Genomic DNA, 23,319 nt, shown 5'->3' on the forward strand with positions numbered 1-23,319 from the left:
AATACCCATCCCACTTAGGGCGAAAAGCGTTAGAACAAACAAATGATGGACGGAATGCTGACAATGCAGACATTCTCCCCCAGTCAAGAGATCTGGGTAAAATCCATCGTTCTTTTGCCCACCACGCCACCCCAGTTCAGACATGGCCATATGCAAATCAGTCTTGACCCTGTGCCTCATGGGAACAGTCCAGCCCGAACTGCCAAGCCATGTCTTCCCTGGACCGGAATCAAGCACCCTAGGACCGGTTTCTGGCTATCAGCCGTCATCAGCCAGGATAGCTTGACTCCAGTGGCGTAGTGAGCACGGGTCCCACGTCTGGGAATACCCATCCCACTTAGGGCGAAAAGGGTAGAGGTCTGACAGCATAAGACACCCTCCCGCCTTCCATTTGTCAGTAGACTTGACCCGGTCAATGTGCGCGAAAGGCGGCATCAGCCAAAAGTCCGCCTCTGGGGCAAACGGTCGCACCTGTATAAGTCGTCGAACCACCCTGGCCCAGATGGCAGCCAGCAATCTACCCAGTGGAGGACATTGGTCCTGTCGCCCTTTTGTATGCCAGAGAAGCGCACCCAGCTGTCGATCCACATATGTGTTCGCCAGGAGCGATCGTTCCCATGAAGGGTCTGTATCGAGCCAGGCCACTGCGTGCTGTAATTGGGATGCAAAATAATAAAGTTCAAGGTCCGGGATTTCTAAATCGCCCCTACCCCAAGTATGTTTCATGACTTCTAGGCTCACCCGACAACGTTTTCCATTCCACAATAGTTGTATAAGCATTGCATCGAGATCCCTGAAGACCTGGTGTGGGAGTACAAAGAAGGAGCCCTGCATTGTGAAAAGACATCGAGGCAACACCACCATTTTAATCAAGGCAATCTTCCCCATCAGCGAAAGCCTGAGTGTGTTCCAGAAGGCAATACTGCCTCGGAGACCTCTAAGAATCCTCCCCATATTATGTTGGTAAAAAATGTCTGTCCCTACTGATCCAGATCCCGAGATAATGCAACGTATCTGACACCCATGGAAGCCCCAGCTCTGGGAGTTGAACCCCGCTCCTCACAGCCTCCGACACAACCGGATATAATTGTGATTTAGTGTTATTGACATAGAGTCCAGAGGCCTCAGCAAATTAACCCAGAGTCGCCTTTAGTATCGGAAGCGAGTGCGTTGGCTCCCGTAGATACACCAGTGCATCATCTACGTATAGTGATACGATATGTTCCATGGCCCCAATTTGGATACCCTGCCCCTGGAGGACCCTACGGAGATGGCACACCAATGGCTCCATTGCCAGGGCGAATAGCAAGGGGGAGAGCGGACACCCCTGTCGCGTCCCCATGGCTAGTGATTTCGCATCTGAGACATATCGTCCCGTACGGACCCTCGCCACCGGCTGAGTATAAAGAAGTCTCACCCAATTCACAAACCCCTCTCCGATCCCCATTTTTAGGAGCACCTGCCACAGATAGTCCCACCTGAGCGAGTCGAACGCCTGTTCGATATCTAGGAATACCAGGGTGTTCCGTTCGGCCCTGCCCTCTAGTGATTGCATGACATGGGCGAGACAGCGGATATTCCGCAGCGCGTTCCTTCCTGGAATAAAACCGGACTGGTCGTCGTGTACCAATCGCCTAAGATACGGAAGTAATCTATTGGCCAATACCTGACTAATGATCTTAAGGTCTACGTTGACCATTGAGATTGGCCTGTAAGAGGCGGGGAGTAAGGGGTCCTTGGGGATCATCACAATCAGCGCCTCACGCATGGAGGCAGGCAATACGCCAGTCTCACCGGCCTCCAAAACAATGTCCAGGAGCCTAGGGACCAGGACTCCCCCAAACTCTTTATATAGCTCCGCAGCCATGCCATCCATTCCGGGGGATTTAGCTGTCTTCCAATGGGCGATCGCGGCTCTCACCTCCTCCTCTCTGAAGGGTGCCCCCAGGGATTCCTGACTGTCTGGGTCAAGGCAAGGTAGATCCATCTCAGCAAGGTAGGCTTCCAAAGCCTGAGGGGCGACCATGGATTTGGGCTCGGAATATATTTTTTGGAGGTGTGAGGTGAATACTGCATTAATCTCATACTGGGTATAAGCCATTCTGCCCTGACTGGCTTTAAGGGCCAGTATCGGGAGAGGCTGACTCTCCACCCTGATCAAGCGCGCCAATAGGCGCCCGGCTTTATCACCCTCAGTGTACCAGACGCCTACTCGTGGTCTTATTGTACTTGCCCAGTGACTCCCATAGATCCCCTATCATTTGTCGCTGCTCCGTCCATTTGGCCGGCCCCTCTGGGTCTGTGTGAAGTTCTACCTCTAGGGTCTGTAAGCGTTTCTCCTGTTGTTTTAAGTCCCGCTCTAACACTATCCTCACCCCCACCTTTGTGGACATACATATCCCCCTCAACACCACTTTCATCGCATCCCATTCGAACACCCTTGAGCCAGCCGTGTTCCAATTCACCTTGAAATAGCCTTCCAACCCTGTTGCGATCGCCTCCTTGTAGACCGGGTCCGTCAAGGCCTCAGTATTCAATCTCCATAACGGTATTTTGGAACGCGGGCGGCCCAAAGTGTAGTCCACCAGCAGGGGGGAGTGATCAGACAGATATCGGGCCAGGTACTGTGTCTCGAGAATTCGACCAGCCGCTGTTTCCTGAATAAAACAATAGTCTAGCCTGCTATGCGTATTAGCTGCCGGAGTATAACAGGAGTATACCCGACTATCGGGGTTACGGTGTCACCATATATCTAGTAGGTAATTATTGTTCATCATCTGGCGTATGAATTCCCGTGTCTTGGGTTTAGCATCTACCTTTGGGGGGTGCCTATCCCATTCCCCATCCAAAGCACAATTAAAGTCTCCTGCTATAATGAGTTCCATGTCAGGTGGCAGGTCTAATTTCCCCAGGACCTTAGCCAAAAAGTCCCCATCGTCGGTGTTTGGAGCATAAACGTTCACTAAACGCATGTGTCTCCCATCCAGTGTCCCTTCCACCACAACGTATCTCCCATCGGCGTCAGGACTACAATGTAAAACCTTAAAGGGGACCCCAGGCGCCACCCATATAAGTGCCTCCCTGGCAAACCCCGAGTAGGAGGTCGCGAAAAACTGGCCCCTCCACCGCTGTTGGACATACTTCAGGCAATCCCCCAGAGGTGCGTCTCTTGTAGAAAGGCCACACTTATCTTATATCGCCTAAGGTATGATGCGATCAGAATCCGTTTGACCCTATTGTTGAGCCCCCTAACATTCCACGTTATAAGTTTATAGATCTGCTGATCGCCTGCCATAAATAGAAAGTTTCGGTGGACCGCAATACCTGATGCAGAAGTGGTAAGAGCCACAGTGTATGATGACGGGAACCCCTCTGCCCCCTCCGAAGGCTCTCATGACCTCTGGTGACCCGGCATAGAACATTCCCCTCATAAAACAATAAAACAAAAACCATGTGAACCTTCCCCCCCACCCACAGGCATTAGCACCTCATTCGCACAACCCAACCTAGGTCCGAGAACTCAGGACTCTGCCCCATAACCACCACCCTCCCCTGAAAACCCCCCCGCAACAGTGGAAACAACAATGACAATCTACAAAAGGAAGAACCCCAGTCCTTGTTGTACAATCAAACTGCCCGGCGCTGTGCAGCCCCGCCCAACCAGCAGTCTAGCCGAGCTGGCACAGCACACCACAGCTGGGATGCCTAGACTGCAGTGTGGCGGATCCGCGCCCTCCCCCAACAGCTACTCTCCCACCCCCGCTTATAGTCCCTGAAACTGAGGACCCCCCCACGCGCTCCACAGTAGAGTTAGGTTACAGTAGCGATGAGGTCCTTACTTACAGCATCTAGTGCAGCCCCGCTGACCACCATCCCCCAAGTGGCAGTTCCCATACTTGCAAATTCATGGCTCACAAGCCACCAGCTAGTGGGTCAGCAGTGCCTTCCGTTTCCGATTGAGTTTCTTGGACGAGGCATAAGGGGGAAAACTGATTTTGCGTCAGTATGCCCCCCAACTCTTCTCTCAGGGTGCCATCCGGCCCCACCATGATGCGACCTCCGTCTGGTGTCCCCTATGGCGCGAACCGCTGTCCTCCAGTGCGACCAGGCTGAGTACGCTGTCGACCGCTCCGTCTCTTCCGCTCCTGCCATCCTTGATGTTGATCTTGCCCCTCCAGGCCCATCGAATCCATCCAGTCCGTGGCCTCCTGTGGGTCGTAAAAAAGTGGACCCTGTCTGCATACTGTACTCTGAGCGGGGCTGGAAACATTAGACTGTATTTTAGATTGAGATCTCTCAACCTCCTATTGACCCTCAGATAGTCATTCCGCAAGTTTTGCATCTTTTTTGTGTAGTCCGGGTAGATATGGATCTCTTGGTTCTCAAACCAGGGGGGACCATTCTTGCGGATGAACTGTAGGATCGCGTCCCGCTCCCTAAAATTTAACATACGAGCGATCAGAGTTCTAGGCGGGGATCCCGGTTTCGGGGGTGGGGGGGGGCCAAGAGAGCAGTGGGCTCTTTCCACCGCAAACATCTTGGATTGTCGAAGACCCGGGAGGGCGGATCCGATCCACTCCTCCAGAAATAGGTCCGCTGCCGGCCCTTCCGCTTTTTCCTGAAAGCCCAAAAAACTGAGGTTGTTTCTCCTCGAGCGCCCCTCCGCGTCTTCCGCCCTGTCTTCAAGATGAGGTATGAGGTATGCTCCTTCAATGCAGACACCGCCGCTTGCAAGTGTCGGACCTCTGCTTGCAAGGAGGTCAAGTCCCCCTCCGTAGTAGTGACCTGATCCGCCACCTTCCGTAGATCCAAGCGCAGGTGATTGATGTCCATGGCCATACCGTCCATCTTGGACTCCAACGCCGCCCGTGAGTCTCTAATGGCCTCCAGGACATCTGCCTTATCTTGCGCCGCTGATCCCTGCGGCGGCCCCTGCTCAGGGTTCGGTCTGGTGCACTCCGCCGACGTTGGGCCCGGTACTGTATATTGCATGATTTTGTTCGCTTGTGCTCCTCTAAGGAGTCTATCTTTCCCCATTTCCAGTACGGGCTGGTCAAGAGCGTCCTCTGGGCCCTCCACTCCGTAACCACAGGCCCAGAAAAGTCGTCACGGGGCACCTCGGGCCCAGAAGGCTTGTGTCCCTCACTGCACCCTAGTCCATCAATCGCGTGTGTTGTATCTGGGTGTGGCTTCTCATCCGTCTGTCTAGCGGAAACTTGGTAAGGGTATCCCAGCGGCCCCTCGCTCCCCAGGCTAACGAAGCAAGACCAGCCCAGGGCACAGTCTGGTCTGAAGGATATCCACCCTGCCACCATGCGGTACCCCAAGTCCGGGTTAATATGTCACTTCAAAATAAAGGAATCGTCCCTCAGCCGCCTCTCTCTGTACACGAGGCTTGCCAGTGGCCACCTCCGGCCTGATCTCCACTACGGGCCACTTGTATTTGTACCTGTCCAGCTCCCCTGGCTTACGGCTGGGCAGCCCCTTCACCAACCTGCGGAGCGAGTGCCCCGGCCACCGGCGACCGCCGTAAACTCTATGGCCCTGGCCACCTTGAGAGCCCCAACCTTGCAGTTCAGTCCAGCAGTCCGCCAGTCGACGCGGACACCGCTGCCCCGCCACCATCAGCGGTGATTCCCAGGCGTGTGCGGCAGGATATCAGGTGGGCCAGTCGCGGCTTACATACAGCACCGGGCTCGCGTAGAGAGTGTACCCGGGTCTCTGTTCATGGAGCGGGCGGGCGATCCACAACAGCCCCTCACCTCCGGTCTCGCCTCCGCAGGGCCTACACTCGGTGCGGTGAGGGCAGCGGCTCCGGCAGGGTCCCCGACACAGGTCTCTGCCCCGGGGCCAGTCAGGATCGGCTTACAGAGCGGCCCCGGATCCTCCGGCAAAGGCCAGCGCCGCCATCTTGCGCACCGGTGAGCCGCCGTGTCTCAGGGTGTCGAGCGGCACTTTTCCCCTTCTGCGTGCTGTCTTCTCACCTCCAGACAGGGACCCTTGAGGCCAGGGGGAGCTCCGATGCCAGTTTCCACAAAGAGAGTCACGAATCCGCCAGGATTTTTGCAGGATTTTGACATACGGGCAGGAGCTACGCAGAGATGCGACTAGCCGGCCATGCTGTCAGGCCACGCCCCCCAGTCAGTACAGACATATGTTTTCTCTGACTCCAAGTCAGACCACCTGGTACACTCATGAAGTGGACACTGGGGACAGTCTGCCTGTGAAGAATAAGATCTACAGGCAACCTGACCATGTCATGGACTGTATAAGGACAGAAGTCCAAAAGATGTTGGATTTGGGAACTATTGAACCCTCAGATAGCCCTTGGGCAAGTCCAGTAATCCTGGTACGTAAACTGCACACCAAATATGGCAAGAGAGAGATGAGGTTTTGTGTGGATTACCGGGGTCGCAATGCAGTCACTAGGACTGATGCCCATCCCATCCCCAGGGCAGATGAGCTAATAGATACTTTGGCCTCAGCCAAGTTTCTAAGCACATTTGACCTGACAGCTGGCTACTGGCAGATCAGACTAGCTGATGATGCAAAGCCAAAGACAGCATTTTCTACCCCTAGTGGGCACTATCAATTTGTGGTAATGCCCTTTGGTTTGAAGAATGCACCTGCTACTTTCCAAAGGTTGGTGAATCAAGTACTTACAGGCCTGGAAGTCTCTAGTGCAGCATATCTAGATGATATTGCTGTCTTTAGCTCCACCTGGGAGGATCACCTGGTCCACCTAAGGAATGTTTTGGAGGCCCTGCAAAAAGCAGGCCTCACTATCAAGGTTACTAAGTGCCAGATAGGGCAGAGTCAGGTTGTGTACCTGGGCGACCTTGTAGGTGGAGGCCAGGTTCAACCATTGCAGAGCAAAATCCAGACCATAATGGAATGGATTGCTCCAACTACCCAGACTCAGGTGAGGGCCTTCTTAGGCCTAACTTGGTACTACAGAAGATTTGACAAGGGGTATGGATCAATAGTGACACCCCTGAATGACTTAACCTCTAAGAAAATGCCCCAAAAGGTTCAGTGGACAGTTAGCTGTCAAAGGGCATTTGATGACCTGAAGCAGGCCATGTGCACTGCTCCCATTCTGCAAAGTCCTGACTACTCCAAAAAGTTCATTGTCCAAACAGATGCATCTGAGTTGGGGGTAGGGGCTGTACTGTCAAAGTTGAATGATGATGGTCAGGATCAACCAGTAGCTCTCATAAGCAGAAGGTTGACCCCCAGAGAGAAACTTTGGTCAGCCATTGAGAGGGAGGCCTTTGCTGTGGTTTGGGCTCTGAAGATGTTGAGGCCATACTTGTTTGGTACACACTTCATTGTTCAGACAGACCATAAGCGCCTTTTATGGCTAAAACAGATAAAGGGTGAAAATCCCAAACTTCTCAGGTTGTCCATTTCCCTACAGGGAGATGGACTATACAGTGGAACATAGACCTGGGAGTAGCCATGCTACTGCAGATGGACTCTCCAGATATTTCCACTTAGAACATGAAGACTCAACTGGTCAAGGTTAGTTTAATGTCCCTGCGTTTGGGGTGGGGGGTTGTGTAGGGGAGTAGGATCTGCTTCACATGTTTACCCCCACTTTTTGCTGGTGTTTCACCGTTTTTCGACTTTAGTCTGGCTGGGACCCTGCTATTCAGGGCCCCAGACTAGCTGCTTCCTCTCTAAAGTGATTGCCTGTACTTTAGGTACACTCCAGATTGGATTCTGGGGTACCCTTGTGAGTCCCTGGTATATGGTATACCATGTACCCAGGGCATAGGTACCCCAGACGCCTACCAGGGGCTGAAGCATGTATTGTGCCACCCCTGGGAAGCCATGCAAAATGACACCACAGGTCTGCTACTGCAGCCTGGGTAAGGTGGTGCATGCACCCCTTACTGAGGTATAGGTTCACAATACCTCACCTATCACTGCACATAGCAACCTATCAGTCACCCCTATGGCAGGCCTTATCAATCCTAAAGGCAGGGTGCTTGGTTATATGTGAGAGTGTGCCCAGGCATGAGCTGAGCCCCTCTGCAGCCTTCGGAATCTCTTCTCCGGGGTTGTCAGTGGTGCAGCCTGACCATATACTCTTAAGTGCATTATATCTTAAACGGTTAATGCTAACTTTGGACTGATTGCACGGAAACATGTTGTGTTTGGTGTCAAACACCTTGGCATCATACCCCAACATCAGTTCTTGATGTGAGGCTATGATCCCACCCTTCTAGAGGGAGAGACATGGCAGTACTGGTATACCCTGTAGAAATCTAATAGAGCCTTGGCATCACAAAATGGATGCTGCAGCCACAGACACGGGTCTGGCCTCCTGCTGCTGACCGAAACTTCGGCAGGGGAGGCCTGGACAATAGGTTTCCTGTCACAGGGAGGTGTAACCACCTATATCAAAAAGAAGGGGGAAAGAGAGGTTTTTAACGGTTAGGTTCACCCTCCCATTGTATGTATAATTAAATAAATAATCTGAGTCGTCAGATTATGAGAACCTAACCAAAGGGTGTGAGGAAAGCACTTGTTTCCTGAAAAACCCAGGCAAAAGAAAGAAAGGGCAATTCCTTTCATTAGTCCCCTCACTCACCAGGGTTTCCCCACGGTGACATGCTTCATCATTGGGGTCCTCTCAGTCCTCTACGGGCTGAGGCGTGCTGCGACTTGCGGATTTACGTAGGAGCACTGAACAAGACTATGTGTGGTGCAAGTGTTGTGGTGTGGAGTGGTTTAAAGTGAGTTAAAATAATTAACTAGTGGGCCAATCTAATTTTATTGTTGCTCCTAGCTAATTAATTAAAAAAGTGGGTAATGTGCTAGAGATAACTACTATAATGGGTAAGTGTACCTAGCATCCGTTGTCGACTAGTTTCAAGCTTCCCAAGCTCTTCATCAGGACTACACTGGGACCAGCCCAGTGTGAATACCACTCCTAGAAGACCTAAATTGGTGCATGAAATAAGTGAAAAAAACGAAAAACGCTGTGCAAATTTAGCATGCGTTACTCAAAATACATACGTAATGTACGTCTCATGGAATTCTGTAGGATGGAAAACAGACATTAAGGGAGAAAAGGCAGATTATGCATTATTGTCTTAGGATAAAAAAGTGAAAAACACTATGCACCAGTGTCGCAATGCTCATTATTCACAAATTATAATTGTGCCACTGTATAGTACTCCCGACAGTACATCTTTCATGCTGGCGTCTAGCTATATTGTGAATAAAGGTGATCGTGAATGCACGAAGTGCACATTTAATAACACACACAGAGTCAAGAAAAACATGCGTCTGACAACATAAATTACACACAAGACAGACAAAATTACGAAAATACATACATTTTAAAAGGCAAAACTGTGCCTCATGGTCGACTGAGGGGGGGTTGGACACTCGTACACCTAGGATAAAGGTATAAGCCATAAAGAAACAAAGTACTTCGAGCGCTGTCCTGTTAGGAATTCCAGCGCAGAATGAAGAGAGTAAGAATGAAGAACCATTTAGATTACGAAGGGGCAAAGGCAACCCCCTGCTGCGTGGTTACTCACTTGTACTCGTCAGGCCACCCGCCGGAAACACCTACTAGTGCACTGCCTCGCCGACCGCATACTGACTGGATGCGAGCCGGGTGCCTAGATATCTACCTGGTGGGGGGTGTGTGTGAAGAGGAAGAAAGGACTCGCCGGTTGCGGTCGTGTTCCATAGCCGCCATCTTGGAACTGGCAAAAATTTCGTAAACATAAGGATTAAGAATAATTCAAAAAAGAAGTTAATTGTTAACAGGAACGCAAGGGATTAGCCATCCGCAGTGTGTTTCTAAGAAAACGGATGAGGAAACCTTCGCTGGTTGTGGTTCCCCTCGAACGCCGCCATCTTAGAGCAGGCTCCAGTTGTCAAAGTTACTAAGACATAAAAAATTAATTTTAGGCATTGTCATAAGGGTTAAGTTCATCTGCTCCGTTAAGTGCATAAAAAACGGAGAAGGCTAAAGAGCCTTAGGGTGTCAGATCTCGTAACTTAAATTGGTTCGGCCATCTTAGGTAGGGGAGAACGAGTAAAACAAGGGTTACCAAACAGTGCCACACTAATTCTTTGGAAGTCAATGAGTTCAAAGCCCATAGAATGGGAAAGTAGTTGTCCCATTAGTTCCTCCATGATAGGTTTTGAACAAACCTCCATGTTAGGTTCTACACAAACCCATTAACACCTCTCATGGGTGAAATGAAAAAATAGTTAAGTTGTAATCGTGATTGTAAGGACCACTTGTAAGATACCTCAGATTCTAGAGGATAGTTATATATCTCGTGTTATTAGACCCAATAAAACGCAATGGCGAGCTCGAATTGCCAAATATAATTTTTTAGGCTGATATATTAAGGGTGCTAAAATCAAAGTGGTTGGATAGCAAGAGGTTGCTGACAGATAACTCAGTTTGTAGTGAAATGGCCCCATGGTATATCATCATTAAGGCCGTGGTCGTCTGAACGCAGTTTAAACACCCAACGTTGTTCTTTTTCGTGTAGATTCTTCTCACTGTTGGGATAGTTACTGACATGTTCAAGAATGACCCAGCTGAAGTCATTTGGTGTATGTTGTTTTTCCAAGAAATGCGTCGTCATTTTGGTGTTATTATGTTTGCATCTGAAGTTACTGCGGTGTACGACCATTCTCGTGCTCACTTTCCTTGTGGTCATTCCCACGTAGTGAAGATTACATACGCATGTAATGAGGTATACTACCCCGGTTGTGTTGCAATTCGTAAAGGATCGCAAATTCCACGTCATGCCATTGTTGCAGGTGACAGTCTTAGTTGCTGTGGTTAGGTGACATACACTGCAGTTGGCACACGGGTAATGTCCCTCTGGGAGTGGGTGTAGTAGGCGTACTGGACCAACCGTCCTTGTTGAATTAGGTCTGGTGTGTACCAAGTAGTTCTTGATGTTTTTTGCTTTTTTATGGCTAAACATTGGTAGTTGCAGATTAAGACCCCCACTGTTGAGGATTCGCCAATGTCTTTTAATGATCTTGGTCACCTGATCTGATGCGGTGTTGAAAGTTGTGATGCAGATTTGTCGTTTCACATTCTTATCTGATGTTTTTTCAGGTTTCGGTTCCAGAAGCGCATCACGGTTGTTGTTGGATGCTCGTTTTTGTGCTTTGGAAACAAGATGTGGTGGGTAATGTCGTTGCATCAATTTTTTGGATAGATCTTGAGCTTGCCTTTTGTAGTCCTCTCTCGTGGTGCAGTTGCGTCTTAGACGTAAGAATTGCCCGAAGGGTAAATTATCTTTGAGACTTCTCGGGTGGAAACTCTCATATACCAAAAGGCAGTTTCTTGCCGTGGGTTTAAAATGTGTGGTCGTGATCAGGCGGCCATCGCGCGCCGATATGTTGAGGTCAAGAAAGACCAAATCTGATCTGCTCATGGTGAAGGTGAACTTTAGAAATGGATCTTGTTGGTTAAGCCAGAAAAAAAAGGATTCAAAATCCGTCTCGTTACCCTCCCAGATGAGGAACACATCGTCGATGTATCTCTTCCATAACTTGATATTGTTGATGTGTGGGTTGTTGTTATGGAGGATCTTGTGTCGTTCCAAATGGTGTACGTAGAGCCCAGCCAGGCTCGGCGCAAAGGTGCTTCCCATGCTCGTACCGTGGGTCTGTTTGAACAAAGAATCATTAAATTGAAAGAAATTTTCTGTGAGAGCTAGTCGACAGCATTCCAACACCACATGCCTGGGTGTGTGGTAAGCCCAATCATTTTCGAAGAGTACTTCCTCAAGGATGTCCAGTGTATCCTTGTGTGGTAAACTGGTGTACAAGCTTTCCACATCGAGGCTAATTAAGATGCTGGTTGTAGGATTGAAGTCTAGATTTTGAATTAGACACAGAACAGCTTTAGTGTCTTGTAGATACGTGTCGGTCGCTTGGACTAGTGGTCTCAGAAAAGCGTCGGCGAATTTTGACAGGGGTTCCAGAATAGAACCAATTCCTGAAACTATAGGCCTGCCAGGTGGTTTCACCATAGACTTGTGTATCTTAGGGATAGTGTAAAAGTAGGGGATGACTGGTTGCTTGTTTTCAAGAAATTCCGCCTCTTTTCTACTAATCCAGTCATTGATAAGGGATTCTTCAACCAAGTTCGCAATCTCAATCCTCAGCCGCTCAGTTGGGTTGGTTGGTATGGCTAGGTAGTTTCTTCTGTCGTCCAGCAGTCTGAGACATTCAGTTTGGTAATCCGATGTCTCTTGGAGGACTATGGCTCCCCCCTTGTCGGCTGGTTTAATAGTGACAGTTTCGTCTTTGGAGAGTTGGTGAATCGCCTCTTGTTCAATTTTACTCGTGTTATGGAAGACTCTTATGGATTTAGGGTCCAATTCCCTAATCTCCTTAATTACTGCTTTTTCGAATGCTAGTAATTCAATAGGAAGGGTATTGGGAGGAGGTGTGAAATTTGATTTTTTGTGCAGTCCTGTGTCCGTCTTAGATGTAAGGTCTGGTTCTTTGTCTTTGAAAAATACTTCCAACTTGATTCTGCGTATAAATTCTTTCAATTCGCAGATCAGTTTAAATTTATCCAAGGTTGCTGTGGGTACAAACCCTAAACCCTTCTCCAACACATTTTTTTGAATAGGTGTTAAAGAGTGGTTAGATAGGTTGACTATCAAGCTGGGTTGTTGCTCGTAGAGGGCAGATTCGGTGGGCCCATGCTCCGTGTGTGACTCCTCACTGATTCCAGTGGCTGCGCCCATTGGACTTGCTGGCCGCGTCTGTTTCTTCCTCTTGGGGGATTTTTGCCTCTCCCTAAAAAAGGCTGGTTGGATTCTTGATTCTGGGGTTCCCAATAAGGGTAAGGTTGTGGAGGATATGGCTGTTGAAAAGGTGGGGGTCCATAGAAGAATTGTGGGGGTGGAGGTCCATAGTGTGGGGCATTCTGGAACGGGGACCAGCCAAACTTTGCTCCGCCTCTATTCCTAGGGCGTCCTCCCCTTGATCTTCTGTTTCGGTTCGTGGGGATGTAATTACCACCAGGGTCTGAAAAATCAGAGCCAGTATCCGAGCCATCGCTGTCCGTGTTGTAACCGGGGTTGCGGTTGGATGGAGTATAGTCGTCCCTGGTATAGGGATGCATTTTCTCTTGGGAGAAATTCTTTTGGTCTTTTTTTAGTTTTATGTACTTGGCGTCTTTCAAACCAATTTCAAATTCGGCCATGCTTTTGTTGAGTTCTTCCAATCGTTTTTTTAACTCCGCTGTAGTTTGGTAGGTCTTCAGACGAATCTCAAGATCATGGATTCCTATTTTCATTTCCTCAGATAAACGAGTGGCTGTTTTTATAATTAGCACTAACCAATCCCTGGTGCAGTGCCATGATATTAGAGACCAGTCTTTCTTGAATAGTTTATCATTTTGAAAAATGAAGGGTTCATTCCTGACAATTAACCCACGTGGCGCGATGTTGGCTCTCACGTACTCTGTCATCATAATACCATGTATTAGTGTTTTTATCTGTTCCCGCTTCAATTCGGTCAATTCGTCCCAGCATTGGCTTGCTTCGGATGTATCTCTAGTGTTAGTTCCTGCTAGAGGTAGCATAGACGCTATGATTCTGTCTACCTCTTCTTGTGAGTAAGTGAGGCCCGTCACTTCAGTCATGGTTGGTAAAAGTGTGAGTGTGGTGTGCAATGTTGGATGTCAGACTGAGACTCTGTGATCAAGGTACAAAATCCCTCAGCTGTAAGCTGTAATCAAGTATATCAAAAAGAAGGGGGAAAGAGAGGTTTTTAACGGTTAGGTTCACCCTCCCATTGTATGTATAATTAAATAAATAATCTGAGTCGTCAGATTATGAGAACCTAACCAAAGGGTGTGAGGAAAGCACTTGTTTCCTGAAAAACCCAGGCAAAAGAAAGAAAGGGCAATTCCTTTCTTTAGTCCCCTCACTCACCAGGGTTTCCCCACGGTGACATGCTTCATCATTGGGGTCCTCTCAGTCCTCTACGGGCTGAGGCGTGCTGCGACTTGCGGATTTACGTAGGAGCACTGAACAAGACTATGTGTGGTGCAAGTGTTGTGGTGTGGAGTGGTTTAAAGTGAGTTAAAATAATTAACTAGTGGGCCAATCTAATTTTATTGTTGCTCCTAGCTAATTAATTAAAAAAGTGGGTAATGTGCTAGAGATAACTACTATAATGGGTAAGTGTACCTAGCATCCGTTGTCGACTAGTTTCAAGCTTCCCAAGCTCTTCATCAGGACTACACTGGGACCAGCCCAGTGTGAATACCACTCCTAGAAGACCTAAATTGGTGCATGAAATAAGTGAAAAAAACGAAAAACGCTGTGCAAATTTAGCATGCGTTACTCAAAATACATACGTAATGTACGTCTCATGGAATTCTGTAGGATGGAAAACAGACATTAAGGGAGAAAAGGCAGATTATGCATTATTGTCTTAGGATAAAAAAGTGAAAAACACTATGCACCAGTGTCGCAATGCTCATTATTCACAAATTATAATTGTGCCACTGTATAGTACTCCCGACAGTACATCTTTCATGCTGGCGTCTAGCTATATTGTGAATAAAGGTGATCGTGAATGCACGAAGTGCACATTTAATAACACACACAGAGTCAAGAAAAACATGCGTCTGACAACATAAATTACACACAAGACAGACAAAATTACGAAAATACATACATTTTAAAAGGCAAAACTGTGCCTCATGGTCGACCGAGGGGGGGTTGGACACTCGTACACCTAGGATAAAGGTATAAGCCATAAAGAAACAAAGTACTTCGAGCGCTGTCCTGTTAGGAATTCCAGCGCAGAATGAAGAGAGTAAGAATGAAGAACCATTTAGATTACGAAGGGGCAAAGGCAACCCCCTGCTGCGTGGTTACTCACTTGTACTCGTCAGGCCACCCGCCGGAAACACCTACTAGTGCACTGCCTCGCCGACCGCATACTGACTGGATGCGAGCCGGGTGCCTAGATATCTACCTGGTGGGGGGTGTGTGTGAAGAGGAAGAAAGGACTCGCCGGTTGCGGTCGTGTTCCATAGCCGCCATCTTGGAACTGGCAAAAATATCGTAAACATAAGGATTAAGAATAATTCAAAAAAGAAGTTAATTGTTAACAGGAACGCAAGGGATTAGCCATCCGCTGTGTGTTTCTAAGAAAACGGATGAGGAAACCTTCGCTGGTTGTGGTTCCCCTCGAACGCCGCCATCTTAGAGCAGGCTCCAGTTGTCAAAGTTACTAAGACATAAAAAATTAATTTTAGGCATTGTCATAAGGGTTAAGTTCATCTGCTCCGTTAAGTGCATAAAAAACGGAGAAGGCTAAAGAGCCTTAGGGTGTCAGATCTCGTAACTTAAATTGGTTCGGCCATCTTAGGTAGGGGAGAACGAGTAAAACAAGGGTTACCAAACAGTGCCACACTAATTCTTTGGAAGTCAATGAGTTCAAAGCCCATAGAATGGGAAAGTAGTTGTCCCATTAGTTCCTCCATGATAGGTTTTGAACAAACCTCCATGTCACCAATTTAGGTCTTCTAGGAGTGGTATTCACACTGGGCTGGTCCCAGTGTAGTCCTGATGAAGAGCTTGGGAAGCTTGAAACTAGTCGACAACGGATGCTAGGTACACTTACCCATTATAGTAGTTATCTCTAGCACATTACCCACTTTTTTAATTAATTAGCTAGGAGCAACAATAAAATTAGATTGGCCCACTAGTTAATTATTTTAACTCACTTTAAACCACTCCACACCACAACACTTGCACCACACATAGTCTTGTTCAGTGCTCCTACGTAAATCCGCAAGTCGCAGCACGCCTCAGCCCGTAGAGGACTGAGAGGACCCCAATGATGAAGCATGTCACCGTGGGGAAACCCTGGTGAGTGAGGGGACTAAAGAAAGGAATTGCCCTTTCTTTCTTTTGCCTGGGTTTTTCAGGAAACAAGTGCTTTCCTCACACCCTTTGGTTAGGTTCTCATAATCTGACGACTCAGATTATTTATTTAATTAGGTGTAACCACCTCCCAGACAGGCTTATGTGTATTGGGGCTGGGTGGGAGCACTCTCTGAGTACTTTGAAGTCCTGCACTGGGGGCACATTTGGTGTCCCTGTGCACAGTCCAGCTCAAACCGGTTCAAACTCTGAAGCTGAATCCTGGAACTTCGACGCTCTACTTAAGACTAGAGGACTGAAGAAATCTCCCTTGAGGTCAAGGAGTAGCTCCCCAGCTTGGCAGGCACCAACGATGCATTTTACCGGTCTGCATCTCCGATGATCCCACCGGACTCCGAAGTATTTCTAGCCCAGGAAGAGGATTTCCAGACATCTCATTGGCCGACCCGAGTCCGATGCAAAGCTGAGACCCGCAGCCCTAGTGAGTAGCGTGGAACTGGAACTCCTGGTCACCGGGCACTTTTGCAAGTGCATTGACTTCTCGACGTCTCTTGAAGTCGTGCTTGAGGTTACTTGTAGTCCCCACCTCGAGCAGAAGATCCACTGAAGATTGTCTGCCTAGTCACCCCAAGTGACTCTTGGGCCGCCATTTTGTGTTTTTTTTTTGTGGGTCCCCTGTGTCACTACCTTGGGTGGTTCCTTGGGGTCCCAGCGATTCTGCAGGCTCTAGGCCTTGTGTCTAGTTAAGTTGTGGTTCTTATACCACTATTTTAGTATATGGTTTGGCTCGCCCCTAGGGCCTGACGTGTATTTGTGCTATTTTACTGTCATATTTGAAGTGTAACTTATGTGTTTTGACCTCTAGTCTCATAAAGAGACTAGGAGGGTGTGTTTAGAAATAAATACATACATACATTTTAAATATATACCTGGTGTGGTTGTCTTTCATTTAGGCACTCAAGAGATTATAGACTGGTAATACAAGCTACCGCTAGGATAGCTTTCAATAAAGGTTGTCTTTAACCTATAACCAATAAGGGGTTGTTTGGACTGGTATAGGGTGCCCACTATAACTAGTGGACAGCATATACCAGGCCAACATATCACAGCTCCCGCAGATTACAAAACTTTGAGTCACAGAAATATGAAAAATAGGTGTGTTTTCAGTCTATGTTTGAGGATTGCAGGGCTACTGGGTAAGAAAACTTTGTGGGATCCCCGCAAAACCCACCACCCTGGAGTACCCCTGCTGGCTAGTTTATGAAAATATCTTGGGTTGGTAGATTTTCCCTAGAAAAAATGTCCACCCTGGTAGAGAAAGACAGAAAAGAGAAATATCACTCCACCACCATCTACTACTTAAGTACACACACATACTGGCTGTATTTGGCGCGAGAGTGAATGAAAAGTTCAAAATGTATATTTTATTAACAAAAGATTTCACAAACATGAAAATCACTGTTGATAAAATGATTGAAAGTTTAGAATACTATACCAATGTCTCACAGCTTGTGAACTGTAAAGCCACGAAAAGGCACCAACCGCTTTACAGACCAATCACACATCTGTCATGCATCTCACACACACACAAAGCCATTCACACCCCCAACCGCTGTCCCAGCACATTACAACACTCACATCAACAAACAGCGACATTCAAACGCCAATCAGTTTCATACGCCCATGGGACAGACACAGCAGTCACATCGCCTGGCAGCTGTTGGGGTATGTGGAATGGCACCTGTGTGTGTGTGTGTGTAGTGACGAGAAGCAAGTTGCTACATACACACAACACCAGCCAAACGCTAGTTCACATATACCACCAGCCACACACATCGCCAGCCAGACCCCAGTTCAGACACAGCAATCACACCGTCTGGCAGCTGCCGGAATGTATGGACTGCCGTTTTGGTGATGGTGTGTGTGTGGTGACTTGCTGCTGGTCACTACACACACCGGCAGGCAAAAGCCAATCCACACACTCCGCCAGGCAAATGCTACTCAGACCCATGAAGCTCCACACATGAAGCTTTCATTTCTAAAACACTCCCACAATGAACAGATTACACACAAAGCACAGGCAGGGAAAAAATAAAACATCTAACTAAAAATAGCAATTTTATTTCAAACAAAAAGAACCAACCCTATTGCTAGACTATGCAATACCAACTATGATTGCATACACAACAGCTGTAACTAAGCACATCAAACTACTGCAAACCAGGTCTCTAAACAAAAATTATATAGCAATACAGACCACAGTCAGTTACCTTTTGCTGCCATGGTTGCTCCCAAAACTTGAGATGTGTATGATCCAATTAAAAATTGTGCAAAAGAAACAATTGATGGACAGAATGCTGGACAATGCAAACATTCACCCCCAGTCAAGAGATCTGGGTTTAATCCATCATTCTTTTGCTCACCACACCACCCCAGTTTGGACCCAGCCATATGCAAATCAGTCTTGACCCTGTTCCTTGTGGGAACAGTCCAGCCTGAACTGCCATGCCAGGTCCTCCCTGGACCGGAAACAAGCATCCTGGGACCAGTTTCAGGACATCACCCTTCATCAGCCAAGCTAGCTTGAATCCAGTGGTGTAGTGAGCAAGGGACTCCCATCTGGGCAAACCCTTCTCACTTAGGGTGACATATGCAAAAAAAACCAATTGATGGACGGAATGCTGGACAATGCAAACATTCACCCCAAGTCACAAGGATCTGTGTTTAATCCAACATTCCCCTCCCCCCCCGGGTGACACAAACCAGCTAAGATCTGAAGTAATATATTTGTGGAGGGACTCTTGCCCAAGGGGCTGCTCCCCAACATGTAACTAAATGATTTTCTAATGTCTAGTGGTTTTCTGCTCTGCTTGTGGGCATATCGGCCTAAAAATATGGCAGCTACAAATGCCAAATATTGGGGAGCGACCTTTGCAATAAAAAAAAAATCCCTGGTATCTAGAGGGGCATTCCTGCTGTGCAATCGCAGTCCCACCTGCGATCTGCAGCAGGAACGCACTGCAGAGATACAGGGGGAAAGGATAAACTCTTTCTTTTCCCTCAGAGCCTCTCTGCCCTTCCGGAAGGTAAACACTCACCTTACTCCTGGAAGTGCTGGGGATGTGTCCAGCACATCCTTAGGGGGAACAGCCATTACAACGCGGTTTTTACCACACGTAGCCATTACATCGCATGCGTTACAACGCATGTGATGTTGTGGAAATATGGATTTTTCTGATCAGTTATGTCCCCTATCTTGGACCCCAACGGTTCTATGTGCATGTCACAAGTACATGTATGTTCCCTCCAGTTCCAGTTATGAAGACGCAAACACATGTGCGTCCACCGTCAACATGTCCTCTGTCAGATCCGCCATGAATAGGCCGGATATTCCATTCCTAAGTACGAAAGGCCACCGGCTTTGTATGGTTCACCTATGCCATTTTACAGTCCAGGCAAGTAGGCCCTGATTCTGTCATCAAACTCCTCTTGCCTTCTGCCTCTGAAAACTCGAGTCTGAGCCTGCATCTGTGACCATGAACTTTGTCTCATTCCCTGCGCGGCTCACGAAGCCTGACATCAGCCTATTCTCTGCCAAGAACTGTATTTCACCTTCGAATTATCTGCTTCACTCCTTAGCCGATGCATTCCTGTCTAGCAAATTAAGTAAACATTCTTCCAGCTACTGAGCAAAGGCTCAGCTTCTCTGTCCTCATGCAAGTAATTCATAGCCCCGTTACCATGGAATATTCCTACCCCCTCGCATTCAGTGTAGACACTTAGACGCTTGTACACGCACGCACAGTCAGTATAGAATAGATTCTGTCCGAGAGTCCTTCTTTTGTGGATAACATAGTTCTTTAAACATAGGATGTTAGATATGATTTGGGATTAGGTTGACTTGACCCCCCAGACTTTTCGTCTCCACATGTAGAGCTAAATGTCAAGTCCCCTTCACCCCCTAGTTGCACGTCAATTACACGTCATGCTGCTGCGCGCGCATCTATGCCAAGTATTATCTTATAGATCCACCTATATGTGACATCATAACCAATTATGTTCCTTTTTACTCCTTATTACACCCATTTTCGGTTACGCATATAAATCGTCATTTTCCTTATCAATTGTTACGCCTACTGCATTCGCTTCATTGTAATGTATGTACTATAAAAGTCATTTCTTGTCAATAAAGTATGTACTTCACTTCCTGAACCCCCGTGGTGATGGAACTTGGAGCAACCGATTATAATCGATCATTGGAATAAAGCCCATTCCGAACCTCTAATACCACGGATTCTGCCTCTCATTTTACTGAGCTATTTTATTATGTTTCTGTATCAAATTAAGTCCCGGTAAAGGAATTTTATTTACCACATGAATGGCGCCCGAACAGGGACACTTTCTCATCTCACGCGCCGGCGGTGAGTTGCAGGCCCGGTCTCCTGCCACAGCTGGACGGACAATAACGCGTACCAGCAGGATTTCCTGTATCTCCCTCCGGTCAAGCGGGGGCGACTGAGGCTGCGATCAACACCCAGACGAGGCGGTGAGAAGTGCGAAGTATCCCGACCAGAGCCTAGCTGAGAGAGCAAGATCCGAGGTATACAGAGGCCCACCAGTTTCCGAAGTCCCAAGTCGAGTCCAGTTTCCGACGAGTCGAGTCGAGTCCAGTCCGGTCCAAGTCCGGTTTCCGAGGCCTTCCGTTTCCGAAGCTACCCGGTGAGTACCATTACTGGGGAGGCATTTCTGACGTGCACATAGGTTGTGCCGGTCAAGACGGGTTTGGGTACACAAATCCGGTCTGCACTGTTTTAGCAGTGTATCTGTACTGTTTAGCAGTATATCAAGTATTCCGAAGTATCTAGTTATTGTCAAAGAATTATGCTTGGTGATTAGTTATGCAGACGATCATCATTGTTGGTTATTTTAAAGGTTAAGAAATGTTTAATGTTTAATGTTTAATGTGTTAAACGTCCTGCATATTGTGGTATGAATGGTTGTTCATTATTGTGCTTTTGTACTAAGTGTGTTCAAGATTAAGTATCAAATCAGGTCTCAATATGCCGCTCTTTTCGAAACTAAGACAGATCACTACAAGAAAAGGGGTACTCGAAGAAGCCGTTCCTATTCCTCCTAGGGACACTCCAGGGTACTTCATGTATCATAAACATGGCTTAGACGCTATATTATTTCTTGATTTATGGGTAGACTACACCAAGGAATTACCAGAAAGTCAGAGGTGGCCCACAGCGGGAACCTGGGATGCAGAGTGCATCATGAAAGTAGAAGAAGAGTTATGGAAAAGGAAAGTCAGACAGTCACAGAAAGATGCCGTTGAGTTATGGCGTAAAGAATCTCATAGACGTACAGAAAAAGCACGTAGACAGGAAGAGAAGAGTAAAGAGAATTCCAATAAAGTTCAAGAAAATCTATTAATTGAGGAAGGGATCCGAGTGAAATCAGAACAAGTAGACAGACAAAGAAATGCCCTTATGAATGGTATGTATCCCCTTCTGGCCGAAGGATTACCTAAAGCTACTCCAGAAATACCGAAAGACTTGCCACCCCCATTATTCCCAATAAAGGTACATCCTAAGGGGCATCCTAGAACCGCAGAAGATGTTTTTCTTTCTTCATATTTAGACGACGCAGCTCCCGAGTATGCTAATTCCGCCCCACATAGACCGCATACCAGGGAGGTTCAACGCCAAGATCCAGTGCCCGTATCCCTACAGCAACAGATCGAGTCACAAGTTCCGGCAAGCACATCTGTTTCTGCATCTGTTCCTACAGCTACTTCTATAGCTGTGTCCACACCTATAGTTGCTGTGTCACGTTCAACGAATCCTTTCACACCCGACACCCCAGATGGGGCTACGGGAGGTGCTATCAATATTTTTTCTACGCCACCCAGAATAAATAAACTTACTTTTCAAGAGTCAGCACATTCACGTACACCCAAACTCATAAGTGCCCGTACGCTTAAGGAACTTCTTATAGATTGTAGATATGACCCTGTGCCCGGTAAAGAGGACGAAATGACCCTGGCATCATTGCGTATCAGACGAGCCGCAGTGTATTTAGGGAAGTTACCAGGAATGACTGCGCATCTAGATAAAATATATCATTTTGTCCAAACAGGGCGAGATCCAGAATGTATTAACAGAGCTATGGAATACCAGAAAGTGGAGATACAGGGGGAACTGTTACGTTTCCTCATAAATTGTGTGATCAGAAATCAAGACCGACCGGGGGTAGACCCGGAAGCAATGCAAATTCTTACCAGATGGAGCCAGAATATATCAGAAGGTAGACATGATAAGAAAAATTGTATAATAGCCATGTGCCGAAAGATTCGTAAAGAAATAGAACGCCTACACGAAGAAAGATTAGAGGTAGACGAGTTCGAACAAAGCGAGGAAGAAGGGTCAGGACTGCCCGCGGGACAGTCAGACACCATAGCCTATGTAGGTAGAGGAAGATCTTGTAATAATAACAGATGTCTTACTGACTCGATACGTCCGATATGTCCAGATAATAACAGGAATTTCCAAATACCTATAATTAATATAAGGTCTAACGAGCATTCGTTCCAAACCGCCGACAAACTACTCCGAGAACGAAGGGGTTATCATTTTCTCGATTCTATGGATGAACAAGATTTAGCCAGGGCAGCTGTCCATTGGGTGGACAGTCCCGGAAAATATAGTGATGATACAGTAACACGCACATTTTTGAATCTCACCCCAGATGAACAGAGGTTAGCTGGGATTTATATGATTCAACAACTCATTATACTATATCGGAGTCAGCATTCGGACCCTGGTCCCTTACCTGACATATTGACTGAATTACTTATGAATAAATGGAGAGGTTCAGGTACTAAATTAATTAAAGAAATTCTAGAATCAAGAAAGCAATATATTCTTTTTGTATGTTCAGAACATGTTTCATTACCCATTAAGGAAAGAACCACGTATCACATGGATAGACAGAATCCTTTACGAGAAGTGCACCCAATAAAAGGCGAGGACAACGAGTTTAAGCGCGTATTTGTATATACGCCCATATCGAAAATAGAATTGTTAGAAATGAAGAAAGTGGTACCCAGTCATGACAAAGACCCAGCGGGTTTTCACCGAGAAATTAAAGACATGTTACTCATGGGAGAGTATACCTATCCCGACATTATGACAATATTAAAGGTATTGATGCCTGCTGGCATTTATGAAAAACTCAGGGAAAAAGAGTGGGAGGTAGGAGACCAAAAGATAGAATGGTCAGTATTAGAAGCAGAAGAAAAGGCCCGAACTGCAGGAGCAGGACTTGGGGATAAAACTAAAGCACTACCAGGTTTGCTAGTACAGGTACTGCCACGTTTATTAACTACGAAAAA

This window comes from Triturus cristatus, chromosome 3_2, assembly GCF_964204655.1.
Source record: "Triturus cristatus chromosome 3_2, aTriCri1.1, whole genome shotgun sequence".
Taxonomy (NCBI): domain Eukaryota; kingdom Metazoa; phylum Chordata; class Amphibia; order Caudata; family Salamandridae; genus Triturus; species Triturus cristatus.